At 45.5% G+C, this 16,174-nt stretch overlaps 1 protein-coding gene across 3 annotated transcripts in view; it reads right to left on the bottom strand.

Annotated features, from left to right (window-relative positions):
• The window catches only part of TFEC (transcription factor EC), a 135,916-nt gene that overhangs the window by 16,986 nt on the left and 102,756 nt on the right, over window positions 1-16,174 (bottom strand). The gene's annotated exons all lie outside the window — the stretch shown is intronic.

Raw genomic sequence — 16,174 nt, 5'->3', positions numbered from 1 at the left:
CTTATCCAGAACGCTGGAACAATCGGGTTCAGGTAAGTAAAAGGGTGGCTTTTGGGGGCTGCTGCACTACAAAAGGTTATTCACTTAAATGTATAGAATGCATTAAGGTACAACCCCTTTAATTATTTCTTTTTCAGCAGGATTTCTACGACCAGACATAACCAGTGCAAACCAGCCACCCAGGGGTTTTACATTTGATTGGAATCAAGCCAATTTGCATAAGGTGGATATCTATAGCAAATTTCAGTTCAGTGAGTAACTGGCCCTTCAGATTCCTGCCATTTGTTTCTTTTCTTTACAGATTTTATTGACATTAAAAATATTGCTGCCAAAAATGGGATACAGTCACCATTTATACCCCCATGATACCAACCTGGGACATTAGGCATACAGGCTGGTATTTCCATAGCAAAATGGTTATGAATGACTCAGCCAACCACCTGCCATATTACTGCTTGTCTGTATGCCCTTGGGTAGGTTTTTCAAAAGAAAGATACAAGCATTGGTGTTACCCTTTTAAGTTGGTCCCAATGGCCTCAGAATCATTTAACACTACTAGTTCCAAAAAAGGTACTACCAGTTTGTCGTGTGTGGGGTACATATTTTTTCCTGGAGGAAAGTGTGAGCAGATTAAAAGCACATCTTGTAAACAAAACACCAAGTCCATCAATTTACCACTTCAGCCCCGCAAGATTTGGCTGCTCAATGACCAGGCCATTTTTTGCGTTTCTTCATTGCGTCACTTTAACTGACAATTGCGCGGTTGTGGCATTATACCCAAACAAAATTGGCATCCTTTTTTCCCACAAATAGAGATTTCTTTTGGTGGGATTTGATCATCCCTGAAGTTTCTATTTTTTGCGCTATAAACAAAAAAAAGAGCAACAATTTTGAAAAAAACACAATATTTTGAACTTTTTGCTATGATAAATATCCCCATTTATTTTTTAAAAAGCGAATTTTTCCCTCAGTTTAGGCTGATATGTATTCTTCTACATATTTTTTGGTAATAAAAATCGCAATAAGCGTATATTGATTGGTTTGCACAAAAGTTATAGCGTCTAAAAAATAGGGGATAGATTTATGGCATTTTTATTATTATTTATTTTTGTACTAGTAATTAGTGATGGACGAACTTCCGACGGGACGTTTCGCAAACGCGAAACGCGAACGGACACAAACGTTCGCGAAAACGACCGTTCGCCGCGGGCTCCATTGACTTCAATGGGAGGCGAATTTCGCAAACCTTTAGGTCGAATTTGCGGCCACGGGGTAATTATTAGGGGGTAGCACGTAGTCCCACCACCTGGACAATAGCATAATACATGTATGAGGTGAATTTGGGATCGATAACTACAAGCATTTTTTTTTTATTTGGGAAATTGTTCTGACAATTCAGGACTATGGAGCTAATGAAGGCAATGGAGGAGAGGGAAGGTCAGGGACCAGGGTAGGCAAACAAGAGGGTGCAGGAGATACAGAGCACTGACAGCAGCACCGTAATACAGAGCACTGACATCAGCACCGTGACATACAGCGCTGACAGCAGCTCCGTGACATACAGCGCTGACAGCAGCTCCGTGACATACAGCGCTGACAGCAGCTCCGTGACATACAGCGCTGACAGCAGCTCCGTGACATACAGCGCTGACAGCAGCTCCGTGACATACAGCGCTGACAGCAGCACCGTGACATACAGCGCTGACAGCAGCTCCGTGACATACAGCGCTGACAGCAGCTCCGTGACATACAGCGCTGACAGCAGCTCCGTGACATACAGCACTGACAGCAGCTCCGTGACATACAGCGCTGACAGCAGCTCCGTGACATACAGCGCTGACAGCAGCACCGTGACATACAGCGCTGACAGCAGCTCCGTGACATACAGCGCTGACAGCAGCTCCGTGACATACAGCGCTGACAGCAGCTCCGTGACATACAGCACTGACAGCAGCTCCGTGACATACAGCGCTGACAGCAGCTCCGTGACATACAGCGCTGACAGCAGCACCGTGACATACAGCGCTGACAGCAGCTCCGTGACATACAGCGCTGACAGCAGCTCCGTGACATACAGCGCTGACAGCAGCTCCGTGACATACAGCGCTGACAGCAGCTCCGTGACATACAGCGCTGACAGCAGCTCCGTGACATACAGCGCTGACAGCAGCTCCGTGACATACAGCGCTGACAGCAGCTCCGTGACATACAGCGCTGACAGCAGCTCCGTGACATACAGCGCTGACAGCAGCACCGTAAGCAGCCCCAGGAGGAAGTCAGCACAGCACAGGGATGGTGTGATCCCCTCATAATAAGAACCCCCAGGAGGAAGTCAGCACAGCACAGGGATGGTGGGAGCCCCTCATAATAAGAACACCCAGGAGGAAGTCAGCACAGCACAGGGATGGTGGGAACCCCTCATAATAAGCAGCCCCAGTAGAAATATGACACCGCTCAACCTCTTCAAAGAGGAGGGTAGGGGCATATAGTACGGTGTGCTTTTTTGGGTCAGGGAAGTGAGCCAAATGAATTAAGAAGGTCTGTGTGCTTGATTCCAAAAATTGTTTATAGACATATACATGGTCTACTGATCACATGTGTTGAATTCCTCCGAGATCCATGCCTCATTCATTTTTAGAAATGTGAGGTAGTTAACACTGTCGTGAGCTAGGCGAGTACGCTTATCGGTCACAATCCCCCCTGCTGCGCTGAACGTCCTTTCGGACAGGACACTGGATGAGGGGCAAGCCAACAGTTCGATTGCAAATTGGGCAAGCTCTGGCCAGAGGTCAAGCCTGCCCACCCAGTAGTCTAGGGGTTCATCACTCCTCAGAGCGTCCACATCGGCCGTTAACCCAATGTAGTCGGACACCTGACGGTCTAGGCGTTCCCTGATGCTGGATCCGGATGACACCTGTCGATGGGTCGGCTGAAAGAATGACCTCATATCCGAAGTCACCAACACATCTTCAAACCGGCCTCTTCTTGCAGGCGCTGTTGGATTGGTACCCGCAAATCCTTCTCTGGGAGTGGGAATTGCTCCTCTGCCAGCGCACGCAAAAGCAGAATGCAGCATTTCTCGAAGCAAGGCCTGGAAGTGCTGCATTCTGACAGCCCTCTGCGACGGCGGTAACATTTCCGCCATTTTGTGTTTGTACCGGGGATCTAAGTACGTTGCCACCCAGTACTGGTCCTTGACCCTCATGCTTTTTATACGGGGGTCCCTATTAAAACACTGGAGCATGAAGGCCCCCATTTGCACTCAAGCGGAAGGTATGTGGTGGTGGTGGTGTTGTTGGTGGTAGTGTCTTTGGGGGTGCACATAGCAGAGAGTGAAGAAGAGGGTGCAGATCGAGAGGATGAGGAGGGTGCAGAAGAATAAGGCTGAGTGAGCCACTCAACCAAGTCTGGTGCGTCCTTTAAAGTAATTGAACGCACCTTCTGCAACTTCCCACTTTGGCTCAAGGCTGTTGCTCCTGCCCTACCCCTACCACCCCTGCGGAAGGGCCTGCCTCTTCCTCTGCCTGTCATTTTTTAAATCACCCTGTGACAAAACTCTTAGTCCCTATACCGCTGAAGGACTGCTGCAGTATAGGGCAGCGGTCAGCAGTAGTGCACGTCAACCCTATGTATTGTGGACCGATAGCGGTCCTTACAGAACAGCAGACTGTACTGCACTCAGGCCTATGTACCGTAGCACCCTATACCAAGTTACCAGTCCTTATAAAAACTTTTGTGGACCAAGCAGGTTGTGTGTTAGTGTTTAGCAGACTGTGCGTCAGTCCCTATACCGCTGAAGGACTGCTGCAGTATAGGGCAGCGGTCAGCAGTAGTGCACGGCAACCCTATGTATTGTGGACCGATAGCGGTCCTTACAGAACAGCAGACTGTAACGCACTCAGGCCTATGTACCGTAGCACCCTATACCAAGTTACCAGTCCTTATAAGAACTTTTGTGGACCAAGCAGGTTGTGTGTTAGTGATTAGCAGACTGTACGTCAGTCCCTATACCAATGAAGGACTGCTGCAGTATAGGGCAGCGGTCAGCAGTAGTGCACGGCAACCCTATGTATTGTGGACCGATAGCGGTCCTTACAGAACAGCAGACTGTACTGCACTCAGGCCTATGTACCGTAGCACCCTATACCAAGTTACCAGTCCTTATAAGAACTTTTGTGGACCAAGCAGGTTGTGTATTAGTGTTTAGCAGACTGTGCGTCAGTCCCTATACCGCTGAAGGACTGCTGCAGTATAGGGCAGCGGTCAGCAGTAGTGCACGGCAACCCTATGTATTGTGGACCGATAGCAGTCCTTACAGAACAGCAGACTGTACTGCACTCAGGCCTATGTACCGTAGCACCCTATACCAAGTTACCAGTCCTTATAAGAACTTTTGTGGACCAAGCAGGTTGTGTGTTAGTGATTAGCAGACTGTACGTCAGTCCCTATACCAATGAAGGACTGCTGCAGTATAGGGCAGCGGTCAGCAGTAGTGCACGGCAACCCTATGTATTGTGGACCGATAGCGGTCCTTACAGAACAGCAGACTGTACTGCACTCAGGCCTATGTACCGTAGCACCCTATACCAAGTTACCAGTCCTTATAAGAACTTTTGTGGACCAAGCAGGTTGTGTATTAGTGTTTAGCAGACTGTGCGTCAGTCCCTATACCGCTGAAGGACTGCTGCAGTATAGGGCAGCGGTCAGCAGTAGTGCACGGCAACCCTATGTATTGTGGACCGATAGCAGTCCTTACAGAACAGCAGACTGTACTGCACTCAGGCCTATGTACCGTAGCACCCTATACCAAGTTACCAGTCCTTATAAGAACTTTTGTGGACCAAGCAGGTTGTGTGTTAGTGATTAGCAGACTGTACGTCAGTCCCTATACCAATGAAGGACTGCTGCAGTATAGGGCAGCGGTCAGCAGTAGTGCACGGCAACCCTATGTATTGTGGACCGATAGCGGTCCTTACAGAACAGCAGACTGTACTGCACTCAGGCCTATGTACCGTAGCACCCTATACCAAGTTACCAGTCCTTATAAGAACTTTTGTGGACCAAGCAGGTTGTGTATTAGTGTTTAGCAGACTGTGCGTCAGTCCCTATACCAATGAAGGACTGCTGCAGTATAGGGCAGCGGTCAGCAGTAGTGCACGGCAACCCTATGTATTGTGGACCGATAGCGGTCCTTACAGAACAGCAGACTGTACTGCACTCAGGCCTATGTACCGTAGCACCCTATACCAAGTTACCAGTCCTTATAAGAACTTTTGTGGACCAAGCAGGTTGTGTATTAGTGTTTAGCAGACTGTGCGTCAGTCCCTATACCGCTGAAGGACTGCTGCAGTATAGGGCAGCGGTCAGCAGTAGTGCACGGCAACCCTATGTATTGTGGACCGATAGCAGTCCTTACAGAACAGCAGACTGTACTGCACTCAGGCCTATGTACCGTAGCACCCTATACCAAGTTACCAGTCCTTATAAGAACTTTTGTGGACCAAGCAGGTTGTGTGTTAGTGATTAGCAGACTGTACGTCAGTCCCTATACCAATGAAGGACTGCTGCAGTATAGGGCAGCGGTCAGCAGTAGTGCACGGCAACCCTATGTATTGTGGACCGATAGCGGTCCTTACAGAACAGCAGACTGTACTGCACTCAGGCCTATGTACCGTAGCACCCTATACCAAGTTACCAGTCCTTATAAGAACTTTTGTGGACCAAGCAGGTTGTGTATTAGTGTTTAGCAGACTGTGCGTCAGTCCCTATACCGCTGAAGGACTGCTGCAGTATAGGGCAGCGGTCAGCAGTAGTGCACGGCAACCCTATGTATTGTGGACCGATAGCAGTCCTTACAGAACAGCAGACTGTACTGCACTCAGGCCTATGTACCGTAGCACCCTATACCAAGTTACCAGTCCTTATAAGAACTTTTGTGGACCAAGCAGGTTGTGTGTTAGTGATTAGCAGACTGTACGTCAGTCCCTATACCAATGAAGGACTGCTGCAGTATAGGGCAGCGGTCAGCAGTAGTGCACGGCAACCCTATGTATTGTGGACCGATAGCGGTCCTTACAGAACAGCAGACTGTACTGCACTCAGGCCTATGTACCGTAGCACCCTATACCAAGTTACCAGTCCTTATAAGAACTTTTGTGGACCAAGCAGGTTGTGTATTAGTGTTTAGCAGACTGTGCGTCAGTCCCTATACCGCTGAAGGACTGCTGCAGTATAGGGCAGCGGTCAGCAGTAGTGCACGGCAACCCTATGTATTGTGGACCGATAGCAGTCCTTACAGAACAGCAGACTGTACTGCACTCAGGCCTATGTACCGTAGCACCCTATACCAAGTTACCAGTCCTTATAAGAACTTTTGTGGACCAAGCAGGTTGTGTGTTAGTGTTTAGCAGACTGTGCGTCAGTCCCTATACCGCTGAAGGACTGCTGCAGTATAGGGCAGCGGTCAGCAGTAGTGCACGTCAACCCTATGTATTGTGGACCGATAGCGGTCCTTACAGAACAGCAGACTGTAACGCACTCAGGCCTATGTACCGTAGCACCCTATACCAAGTTACCAGTCCTTATAAGAACTTTTGTGGACCAAGCAGGTTGTGTATTAGTGTTTAGCAGACTGTGCGTCAGTCCCTATACCGCTGAAGGACTGCTGCAGTATAGGGCAGCGGTCAGCAGTAGTGCACGGCAACCCTATGTATTGTGGACCGATAGCGGTCCTTACAGAACAGCAGACTGTACCGCACCCAAGCCTATGTACCGTAGCACCCTAGACAGACCAAGTTACCAGTCCTGATAAAGAGCTTTGTGGAACAAGTGAGTTGTGAATGATTAGCAGACTGCAGCAGAAGGGCAGCAGTCAAGTATAATATTCTTTCTATATTTGGAAGAAAGAATATTATACGTGTACAAGCCTATTACCGTACCACTGATACCAGTCCTGAAAAGAACCTCTGTGGAACTAATAGTAACAGCAAGTCTTTAAAATTATCCTCACTGCCTGACACACTGCTTCCTGCCTGTCCCTATACAAATTGGCAAAAAAGAGTAGGCTGGAACGATTAGCTGGAACAGCTCTTTTGTGGACCTGATAGTAACAGCTAATGATGATGATGATGATGATGATGAAGAAAGACTAATCTGGCTGAGCTGTCCCTAAAATAGCAGCATACAGCGCTCTGTCCCTTTATCTAAACTGACAAAAGAAACTCAGGCTGCTGACCTAACACCTATACCAGTCCTGAAAAGAACTTTTGTGTACCAAATAGCTAGCGTTTTCTCTGTCCCTACTCCACACAGGATCCTTTCCCTACAGTGACAGAAGAAAGAATGTAAAATGGCCACCGGATCGGGTGTATTTATAGGTTAGGGGGAATGTCCAAGTGTCCATGAGCTGTCATGTCTCAATTGGTTGTCCTGTAACACATGATAAACGTGTCACGAAAGGTTAAAGTTCTTGTATACATTAAACACGTAAGTCCGCCGGGGCGAACGACGGAAAAAGGCGTTCGAACCCGCGGACGGCGAAAGTCGGAAATTCGCCGCGAAACGACCGCCGGGCGAAACGTTCGTCCATCACTACTAGTAATGGTGGCAATCTGCGATTTTTATTGGGACTGTGACATTATGACGGACACGTCAGACACTTTTGACACATTTTTGAAACAATTGACAATTATACAGCGATCAGTGCTATAAAAAAAGCCCTGATTACTGTGTAAATGTCACTGGAGGGGAAGGGGTTTACACTAGGGGGCGATCAAGGGGTTAATTGTGTTCTCTGACTGTGTGTTCTAACAGTGGGGGAGGGGACTGACTATAGGAGATGACAGATCATGGTTCCTAGCTTTTAGGATCACAATTTGCCTCTCCTCTCCTCACAGAACAGGGATTTGGGTGTTTACAGACACGTGTCCCTGTTCTGCCTCTCGTACCCACGATCGTGTATGGCGGTCATCGTGACTGCCAGCCACGAGCATGGGCACCCCCGCAATGCTATCCCGCTTGAAGGAGCCGAAGTACAGCTACGACGGTTCAGGGGATCGTGCCGACCTGCCACAGTATAATGATGGGGGTTGGTCGGCAAGTGGTTAAAGGTATTGCATGGTGGTTTGAAAAAATCTTGATTTCAAGAGTTTAAAACATATGTGGATTAAAAAAGAGTATAGTATGTGAACTAATGAAAGGAATGATAAGGGACTATATTCAAAAATTTGCTGATGAAGTAACATTAGAAGAAACCAACATGGATTTATGAAAGATCATTCTTGCCAGACCAATATTTAACATTCTATGAGGAGGTAAGCTGTAATTTGTATAGTCAAAGGAATGTGGATGTAGTTTATCTAGATTTCACTAAGCCATTTGATACAGTGCCCCACAAATGTTTAATTTACAAATTTAGTTTTTTTGGGCATTGATGATATTGTATATACTTGGACAGAAAATTGGTTGTGGGGGTGCATCCAGAGAGTAGTGAGTAATGGCACATTTTCTAAATGGTCTAAAGTTGTGAGTAGGGAGCCCCAGGTCTGTTCAACTAGTTCATAAATGATTTTGATGTTGGTATAAATATTTTACTCCCAGTATCTGCTGATGATACAAAACTAAGCAGGGCAAAAACTTAACAACAGGATGTAGCAACTTTACAAAAAGACCTTGTTTAAACAGAGGCGTGGGCGGCTATATGGCACATGAGGTTTAATGTTAAAAAATGTAAAAATATACATGCAAGTTACTCACTAGGAGGAGATACTCTGGGGGAATTGAGGATGGAAAGGGGTCCTAGTAGATCACTGACTCAGCAATAGCATGCAATGCCACGCTGCAGCAAGTAAAGCAAGAAAACTATTAGCATGCATTAATAAGAATTTTTACTCAAGAGATAGAACTATTATTCTACAACTTTACAAAACCATAGTTTGACCACATCTTGAGTATGCCATCCAGTTTTGGTCACCAAACCTGAGGAAAGCTGTGTTTGATCTGGAAAGAGTCCAGAGAAGGGCAACAAAGCTAATAAGTGGGCTGGAGGAGCTAAGTTATGAGGAACTATTATAAACATTAAACAAATTCACCCTGAAGAAAGGTCTCTTAACCAGTTGCCGACTGCCGCACGACGATGTACGTCGACAGCATGGCACGGGCAGGCATATGGGCGTACATGTACGTCCCTTGCCTCCCGCGGGTCGGGGGCCCGATCGGGCCCCCGCCCGGTGCCTGCGGCGGTCGGTTTTCGTCCGGGAGCGATCCGGGACGAGGGGGCGGCCATTCATTCATGGCCACCCCCTCGCGATCGCTCCCGACGAATAGAAATCCCCCGTGACATCACTTCCTCTCCTGTAATGTAAACACAGGAGAGGAAGTGATGTATTCTCTCCTCCGTGTCGGTATTTTTCGTTCCGACACGGAGGAGAGCGGATCGGTGAGTTGCACCAACACTCTACACACACAGTAGAACATGCCAGGCACACTCACACCCCCCCGATCACCCCCCCGATTACCCCTGCCCCCCAGTCACAGTGACACCAATGTCATTTTTTTTGCATTGGTGTCATTTGTGACTGTAATAACTGTTAGGGCAGTTAGGGTTAGCCCCCTTTAGTTCTAATGTACCCCCCTAACCCCCCCAATAAAGGTTTAACCCAGTGATCAGTGAACTGCCGCCGGGAGGCATGCGATGCGGGAACCCGCCGCGGATTCGCGGCGTTTCCGCATCGCTCCAGTGTGAACCCAGCCTAATAAGCGATCATTTTTCTGATCGCCGTATTAGTGTCACAGGTGACGCTAGTTAGGCAGGTAGGTATTTAGGTTCGCCGCAGCTTTTTATAGCGCCAGGGACCCCCATATACTACCGCATAAAGCCCCCTGATTGCCCCCTAGTTAACCCTTTCACCAGTGATCACCATATAACTGTTACAGGTGACGCTGGTTGGTTAGTTATTTTTTTAGAGTTTCAGGGCACCCGCCATTTATTACCTAATAAAGGTTTAACCCCCTGATCACCCGGCGGGTGTCATTTGTGACTAATAACTGTTAGGGCAGTTAGGGTTAGCCCCCTTTAGTTCTAAGGTACCCCCCTAACCCCCCCAATAAAGGTTTAACCCCGTGATCACCCCCCGTCGCCAGTGTCACTAAGGCTGGGTTCACATTGCAGCGGTTTATGAGAACGGATGTGATTCGCACCGCACTGCAGTGCAAATCACATCCGATCTCTGTGCGATTCGAGTTCAGCTATACAGATAGTATGGCTGAATTCGTGTCGCACCCGCCGCACCCGCCGCAAACTCGCACGGGACCCTTTTTTTGGTCCGCAGCAGAATCGGATCGCATGGGTGTTCACACCATGCGATCCAAGTTTGCAGATCGCACTGTGATATGCAAACTGATCTGGGGGTGTCATTAACATTTCACTGACACTCCCAGCAGTTCGCATAGGGCAGTGTGAACTGCCGCCGGGAGGCATGCGATGCGGGAACCCGCCGCGCATTCGTGGCGTTCCCGCATCGCTCCAGTGTGAACCCAGCCTAATAAGCGATAGTTTTTCTGATCGCTGTATTAGTGTCACAGGTGACGCTAGTTAGGCAGGTAGGTATTTAGGTTCGCCGCAGCTTTTTATAGCGCCAGGGACCCCCATATACTACCGCATAAAGCCCCCTGATTGCCCCCTAGTTAACCCTTTCACCAGTGATCACCATATAACTGTTACAGGTGACGCTGGTTGGTTAGTTATTTTTTTATAGTTTCAGGGCACCCGCCATTTATTACCTAGTCTCACTAGTGTACCCCTAAATTTAGGGGTGTCTACTTTCCAAAATGGGGTCATTTGGGGGGGGTTTGTGCCATCTTGGCATTTTATGGCCTTCAAAACTGTAACGCCCTTAGAAAGCCTGAAGGCGGTGCTTGGTTTTCGGGGCCCCGTACGCGGCTAGGCTCCCAAAAAGTCCCACATATGTGGTACCCCCGTACTCAGGAGAAGCAGCAGAATTTATTTTGGGGTGTCATTTCACATATGCCCATGGCATGCGTGAGCAATATATCATTTAATGACAACTTTGTGAAAAAAAAAAAGTTTGTAATTTTCCCGCAACTTGTGGCAAAATATAAAATATTCCATGGACTCAACATGCCTCTCAGCAAATAGCTTGGGGTGTCTACTTTCTAAAATGGGGTCATTTGTGGGGGTTTTGTGCCATCTTGGCATTTTATGGCCTACAAAACTGTAATAGGTAGTGAGAAGTGAACTCAAAAATGTACACCCTTAGAAAACCTGAAGGCGGTTCTTGGCTTTCGGGGCCCCGTACGCGGCTAGGCTCCCAAAAAGTCCCACATATGTGGTATCCCCGTACTCAGGAGAAGCAGCAGAATTTATTTTGGGGTGTCATTTCACATATGCCCATGGCATGCATGAGCAATATATCATTTAGTGACAACTTTGTAAAAAAAAAAAAAAAAAAAAAAGTTTGTAATTTTCCCGCAACTTGTGGCAAAATATAAAATATTCCATGAACTCAACATGCCTCTCAGCAAATAGCTTGGGGTGTCTACTTTCTAAAATGGGGTCATTTGTGGGGGTTTTGTGCCATCTTGGCATTTTATGGCCTTCAAAACTGTAATAGGTAGTGAGAAGTGAACTCAAAAATTTACGCCCCTAGAAAGCCTGAAGGCGGTGCTTGGTTTTCAGGGCCCCGTACGCGGCTAGGCTCCCAAAAAGTCCCACATATGTAGTATCCCCGTACTCAGGAGAAGCAGCAGAATTTATTTTGGGGTGTCATTTCACATATGCCCATAGCATGTGTGAGCAATATATCATTTAGTGACAACTTTGTGTAAAAAAAAAAAAAATTTTTTTTTTTGTCATTATTCAATCGCTTGAGGCAAAAAAATAAAATATTCAATGGGCTCAACATGCCTCTTATCAATTTCCTTAGGGGGTCTACTTTCCAAAATGGGGTCATTTGGGGGGGTTTTGTACTGCCCTGCCATTTTAGCACCTCAAGAAATAAGATAGGCAGTCGTAAACTAAAAGCTGCGTAAATTCCAGAAAACGTACCTTAGTTTGTAGATGTGACAACTTTTGCGCAAACCAATAAATATACAATTATTGACTTTTTTTTTACCAAAGACATGTGGCTGAATACATTTTGGCCTAAATGTATGACTAAAATTGAGTTTATTGGATTTTTCTAATAACAAAAAGTAGAAAATATCATTTTTTTTCAAAATTTGCGGTCTTTTTACGTTTATATCACAAAAAATAAAAATCGCAGAGGCAATCAAATACCATCAAAAGAAAGCTCTATTTGTGGGAAGAAAAGGACGCAAATTTTGTTTGGGTACAACATTGCATGACCGCGCAATTACCAGTTAAAGCAGCGCAGTGCCAAAGTGTAAAAAGACCTCTGGTCATTTACCAGCAAAATGGTCCGGTCTGAAAGTGGTTAAAGAGGAAGTAAACCCTGATGGGTTTACTTCCTCTTTGATTCCCTGCAAAGGTAAAGCATAATGGACTACTATGCATCGCATAGTAGCCCATTATGTGTCACTTACCTGACACAGGAGCCAGCGAAGTCCCCGCTGTCCCCTGTAGTCTGGAGCATCCATCTTCTCTGTGGGTCTCGCTGCTCTGCCGCTGTCATTCGACGAAGCCGAGATGACATCACTCCCGCGCATGCGCACGGGAGCCGCCACTCACGGCGTATCGCCGCTGATAGCGGCAAGCTCAGTGCGCCTGCGTGCCGCTGTCTACGGCGCATGCGCCGTAGACAGCGGTGCCTGTGTTTTGGCAAATATCTCCTAAACCGTGTAGGTTTAGAAGATATTTATTGGACCTACAGGTAAGCCTTAATCTAGGCTTACCTGTAGGTCAAAGTGGTTTGTAAGGGTTTACAACCACTTTAAGAGGGGATATGATCACAACATACAAATCTTTACGAGAAAACAATATAATTGGGAGAAAACTATTTAACTCTGGTCTCTAAAGAAGACACCTAGCCATCTAATGAAGTTGGTCAAGAAGCAGTGGTAAGGATGTGGAGCTCCCTTCCACAGTTGGTGATGTCAGTATGGAGTTTGGATAAATAAAAAAATAACTTTTAGATGTGTTTCTTAGCGAATGCAATGTACAGAGATATTGGAAATTGTAGTGACATAAACACACACACACACACACACACTTTGAATTGGATGGACCAGTGTCTCCGTTCAACTTTACCAGCTATATAACTATATATATTTTAGTCCGGTAAATATGAAATATTGCATATGAATATTGTGCAGTCCTCTATCTACCCAGCAGGTGAAACTATAGTCTCCTTTTTTTGCTTTCTCTCACCACCACTTCTTAAAAAAGCCAATTTCCAGAAATCTGGTTCTTGCTGGGCTGCACATTGGCTAAATGTTAGCACTTCTGCCTAGCAGTACTAGGATCATTGGTTTGAATTTCAAACACAGCACTACCTGCCTGGAGTTTGTATGTTCTCCCTGTGCCTGCATGGGTTTCCTCCGGGTACTCTGGTTTCCTTTCACACTCCAAAGACATGCTGGTAGGTTAATTGGATTCTGTCTAAATTGACCCTGGTATGTGTATGAATGTGAGTTAGGGCCCTCAGATTGTAAGCTCCTTGAGGGCACGGTCTGATGTGAATGTACAATATATGTAAAGTGCTGTGTAAATTGATGGCTCTATATAAGTACCTGTAATAAATAAATAAAATACAATTTGTGGATCAGTGTCAAAAAATACACACAGAACTAAATGAATCCGAGCAATAACTTATTGTTTAGTAGATGACTCAATTGGAGGTTTCAGTGAAAGACAGTTGTGACTAAGTTGGAGCTACTTTAATTTTATATGACAGTATTGAAGGACCTAGGAGAAACTGAGCTATTTTCGAGGAAGAATTTCTTTCTCTACTTGGCAGGCCTCCAAAGTGTGCAGGTAATGTGAATCAAAAAGTTCATTAAGTTTGAGGAATATAAGTCCATCATCTGTGTTACATTCACAGCGAGAGGAAACATATATCTTTTTTTTTAAATGTAAACTTTATCAATGCCCATTCAAGATCATTTGCACCCATCCAAGTGTTAGCAGCATCTTGACATTTTGGTGCTAGCACACCTAAACCACATCTTCCAAGATACAATTAAAAAAACAAAAATGATTATATGGAACATTTAAGTTTCCAAAATAAAGCAAAACAACAATTAATTATCATTCATTTGTAGATAGAGCAGCCTCTGTTTCAGAGAGTAAATTCACCTATCAAAATACCCCTAAGGCCGCGTACACACGCGGGGACTGTTCGCCCAACTTTGTCCGTCAAACAGTTTCAGCGGACAGTCCGCTCAAAATTAGCATGGACGGACTTGCCCACACACGACGAACGAACAGTCCGCTGAAACCGTGCGCGATGACGTGAACGGCACGTACGACGGGACTAGAAAACGACGTCCTATACACTGCAATGCAAACTTCGGCGTGTAAATCCTTTCTGAGCATGCGCGGAACTTAGTTTGACGAACAAGCCTACACACGAGGGGTCTGTTCGCTGAAACAAAGTTTCAGCGGACAGTTTTTCGGAATTTCCGAAAAACTTTGTTCAGCAGACTGTCCGCTGAAACTGTCCGCTGAAAGCCCACACACGAGCGAACTGTCCGCCGAAACACTGTTCAGCGGACAAAGTTGAGCGAACAGTCCCCGCGTGTGTACGCGGCCTAAGTTACACACTTCATGTTTATACAATTCTAGACACATTAAAAATACTTTTGATAATTACATACTGTATATACATATACACAGTTTACTTGAGCGACTAAAGTAGGGGTGGTATCTATTTACCCTGTGTTTCACAGTGAGCTTCGGCAAGAAAGTATAGAAACTATGTTATGTATTTTAAGGCCCAATACATACAGAATGCCACAGATCCATACCTATAGCTACCTCAATCCAGTGGATGACCTCATGGAGAGAGTAAAGCGTCCTCAATATTATATTCCAAGGTACCAGTCTTGTATGGCATAGCATTACAGGTTTCTGAATGTACCCAGTTCTTGTTCCAAGTTGTTAAACTTCTTGAGACCCCCCCCCCCCCCCCCAGCACATTTCTCTGCTATGGATTTACACATCTTTTTTAAGGAGGACTAAGGAAGAGTGACAGCTTGGAATAAAGAACTAGGTACATTTAGAAGCCTGACTTGGATGTGTTGCAATGTGTGCACAATTAGGCACTATTAATTAATTCTTAATATACTCCCCTTGCTTATGACCCCTTACATCACATATCATTGACCGAGTGATGTAAGGCATCATTTTAAATTATATAGTGACTTTAACAGAGATGAGATTGCTGATGTCTATGGATAAATAGCGAATTCCCATAAATGTGCTCTATTTAGGGTATCAATACCTCGGAACACAATATTGAGAGCTCTTTACTCTCCTCCTGCAATCCTCCACTGGACCAAGCAAGATGTGGGTATAGGCTTGCAGTATCCTGTATGTATTGGGCTTTAAACTACATAATATAGTATTTAGTTTTATTGACTGATTTACAAATAAAATTGAGCAAGTTTACTTGGCAAAGTGAATTTTAACTTTGCAAGGGAATTTTAACTTACAATAGCTTAATTTATAAATGGAAACTTCTAATAACATGCAAGTAAAAAGTCTGCTTTGGTTAGGTATTGTTTTGAAAGTCAATTATCACTGCATTTACTAAACAAAGAGAAAATTCCCTTGCAAAGTGCACATACTTTCTTTCTTTGGTAAATCAGGGTCGATGTGTGGTGGCAGATAAAGGGGGTTGATTTATTAAAGGCAAACATATGGGGATGTTGAACTTTGCAAGGCAGTGTGCCCTAGAGCTTAGTGAAAAAGGTGAAACTCTGTTGACTTCCATCATCCAATCATGTGCAAGCAAACATTATATATTTTTTTCCTTCCATGTGATTGGGTATTCTTTGCAAACTGAAATTTCACCACATTAACTAGGCTCTAGAGAAAATTCTCTTGCAATGTGCAACTTCCCTTGCAAAGTCACCAGCCTATTTGCCTTTATTAAATTGATCCAAAAGGTAAGAGCAAGGAAAAAATGAAAAGAATTGAAGGTTCTAAGCTTGGTCTTTACCTTACTCGATTATAACCTCCATGCTAAGAATACAA

Source organism: Lithobates pipiens, unplaced genomic scaffold (assembly GCF_037356315.1).
Source record: "Lithobates pipiens isolate NorthernLeopardFrog02 unplaced genomic scaffold, aLitPip1_a1.2 Scaffold_8, whole genome shotgun sequence".
NCBI classification, from domain to species: Eukaryota; Metazoa; Chordata; class Amphibia; order Anura; family Ranidae; genus Lithobates; species Lithobates pipiens.
The sequence above is the reverse complement of the archived record's forward strand: the minus strand, read 5'-3'. Positions and strand labels throughout refer to the sequence as shown.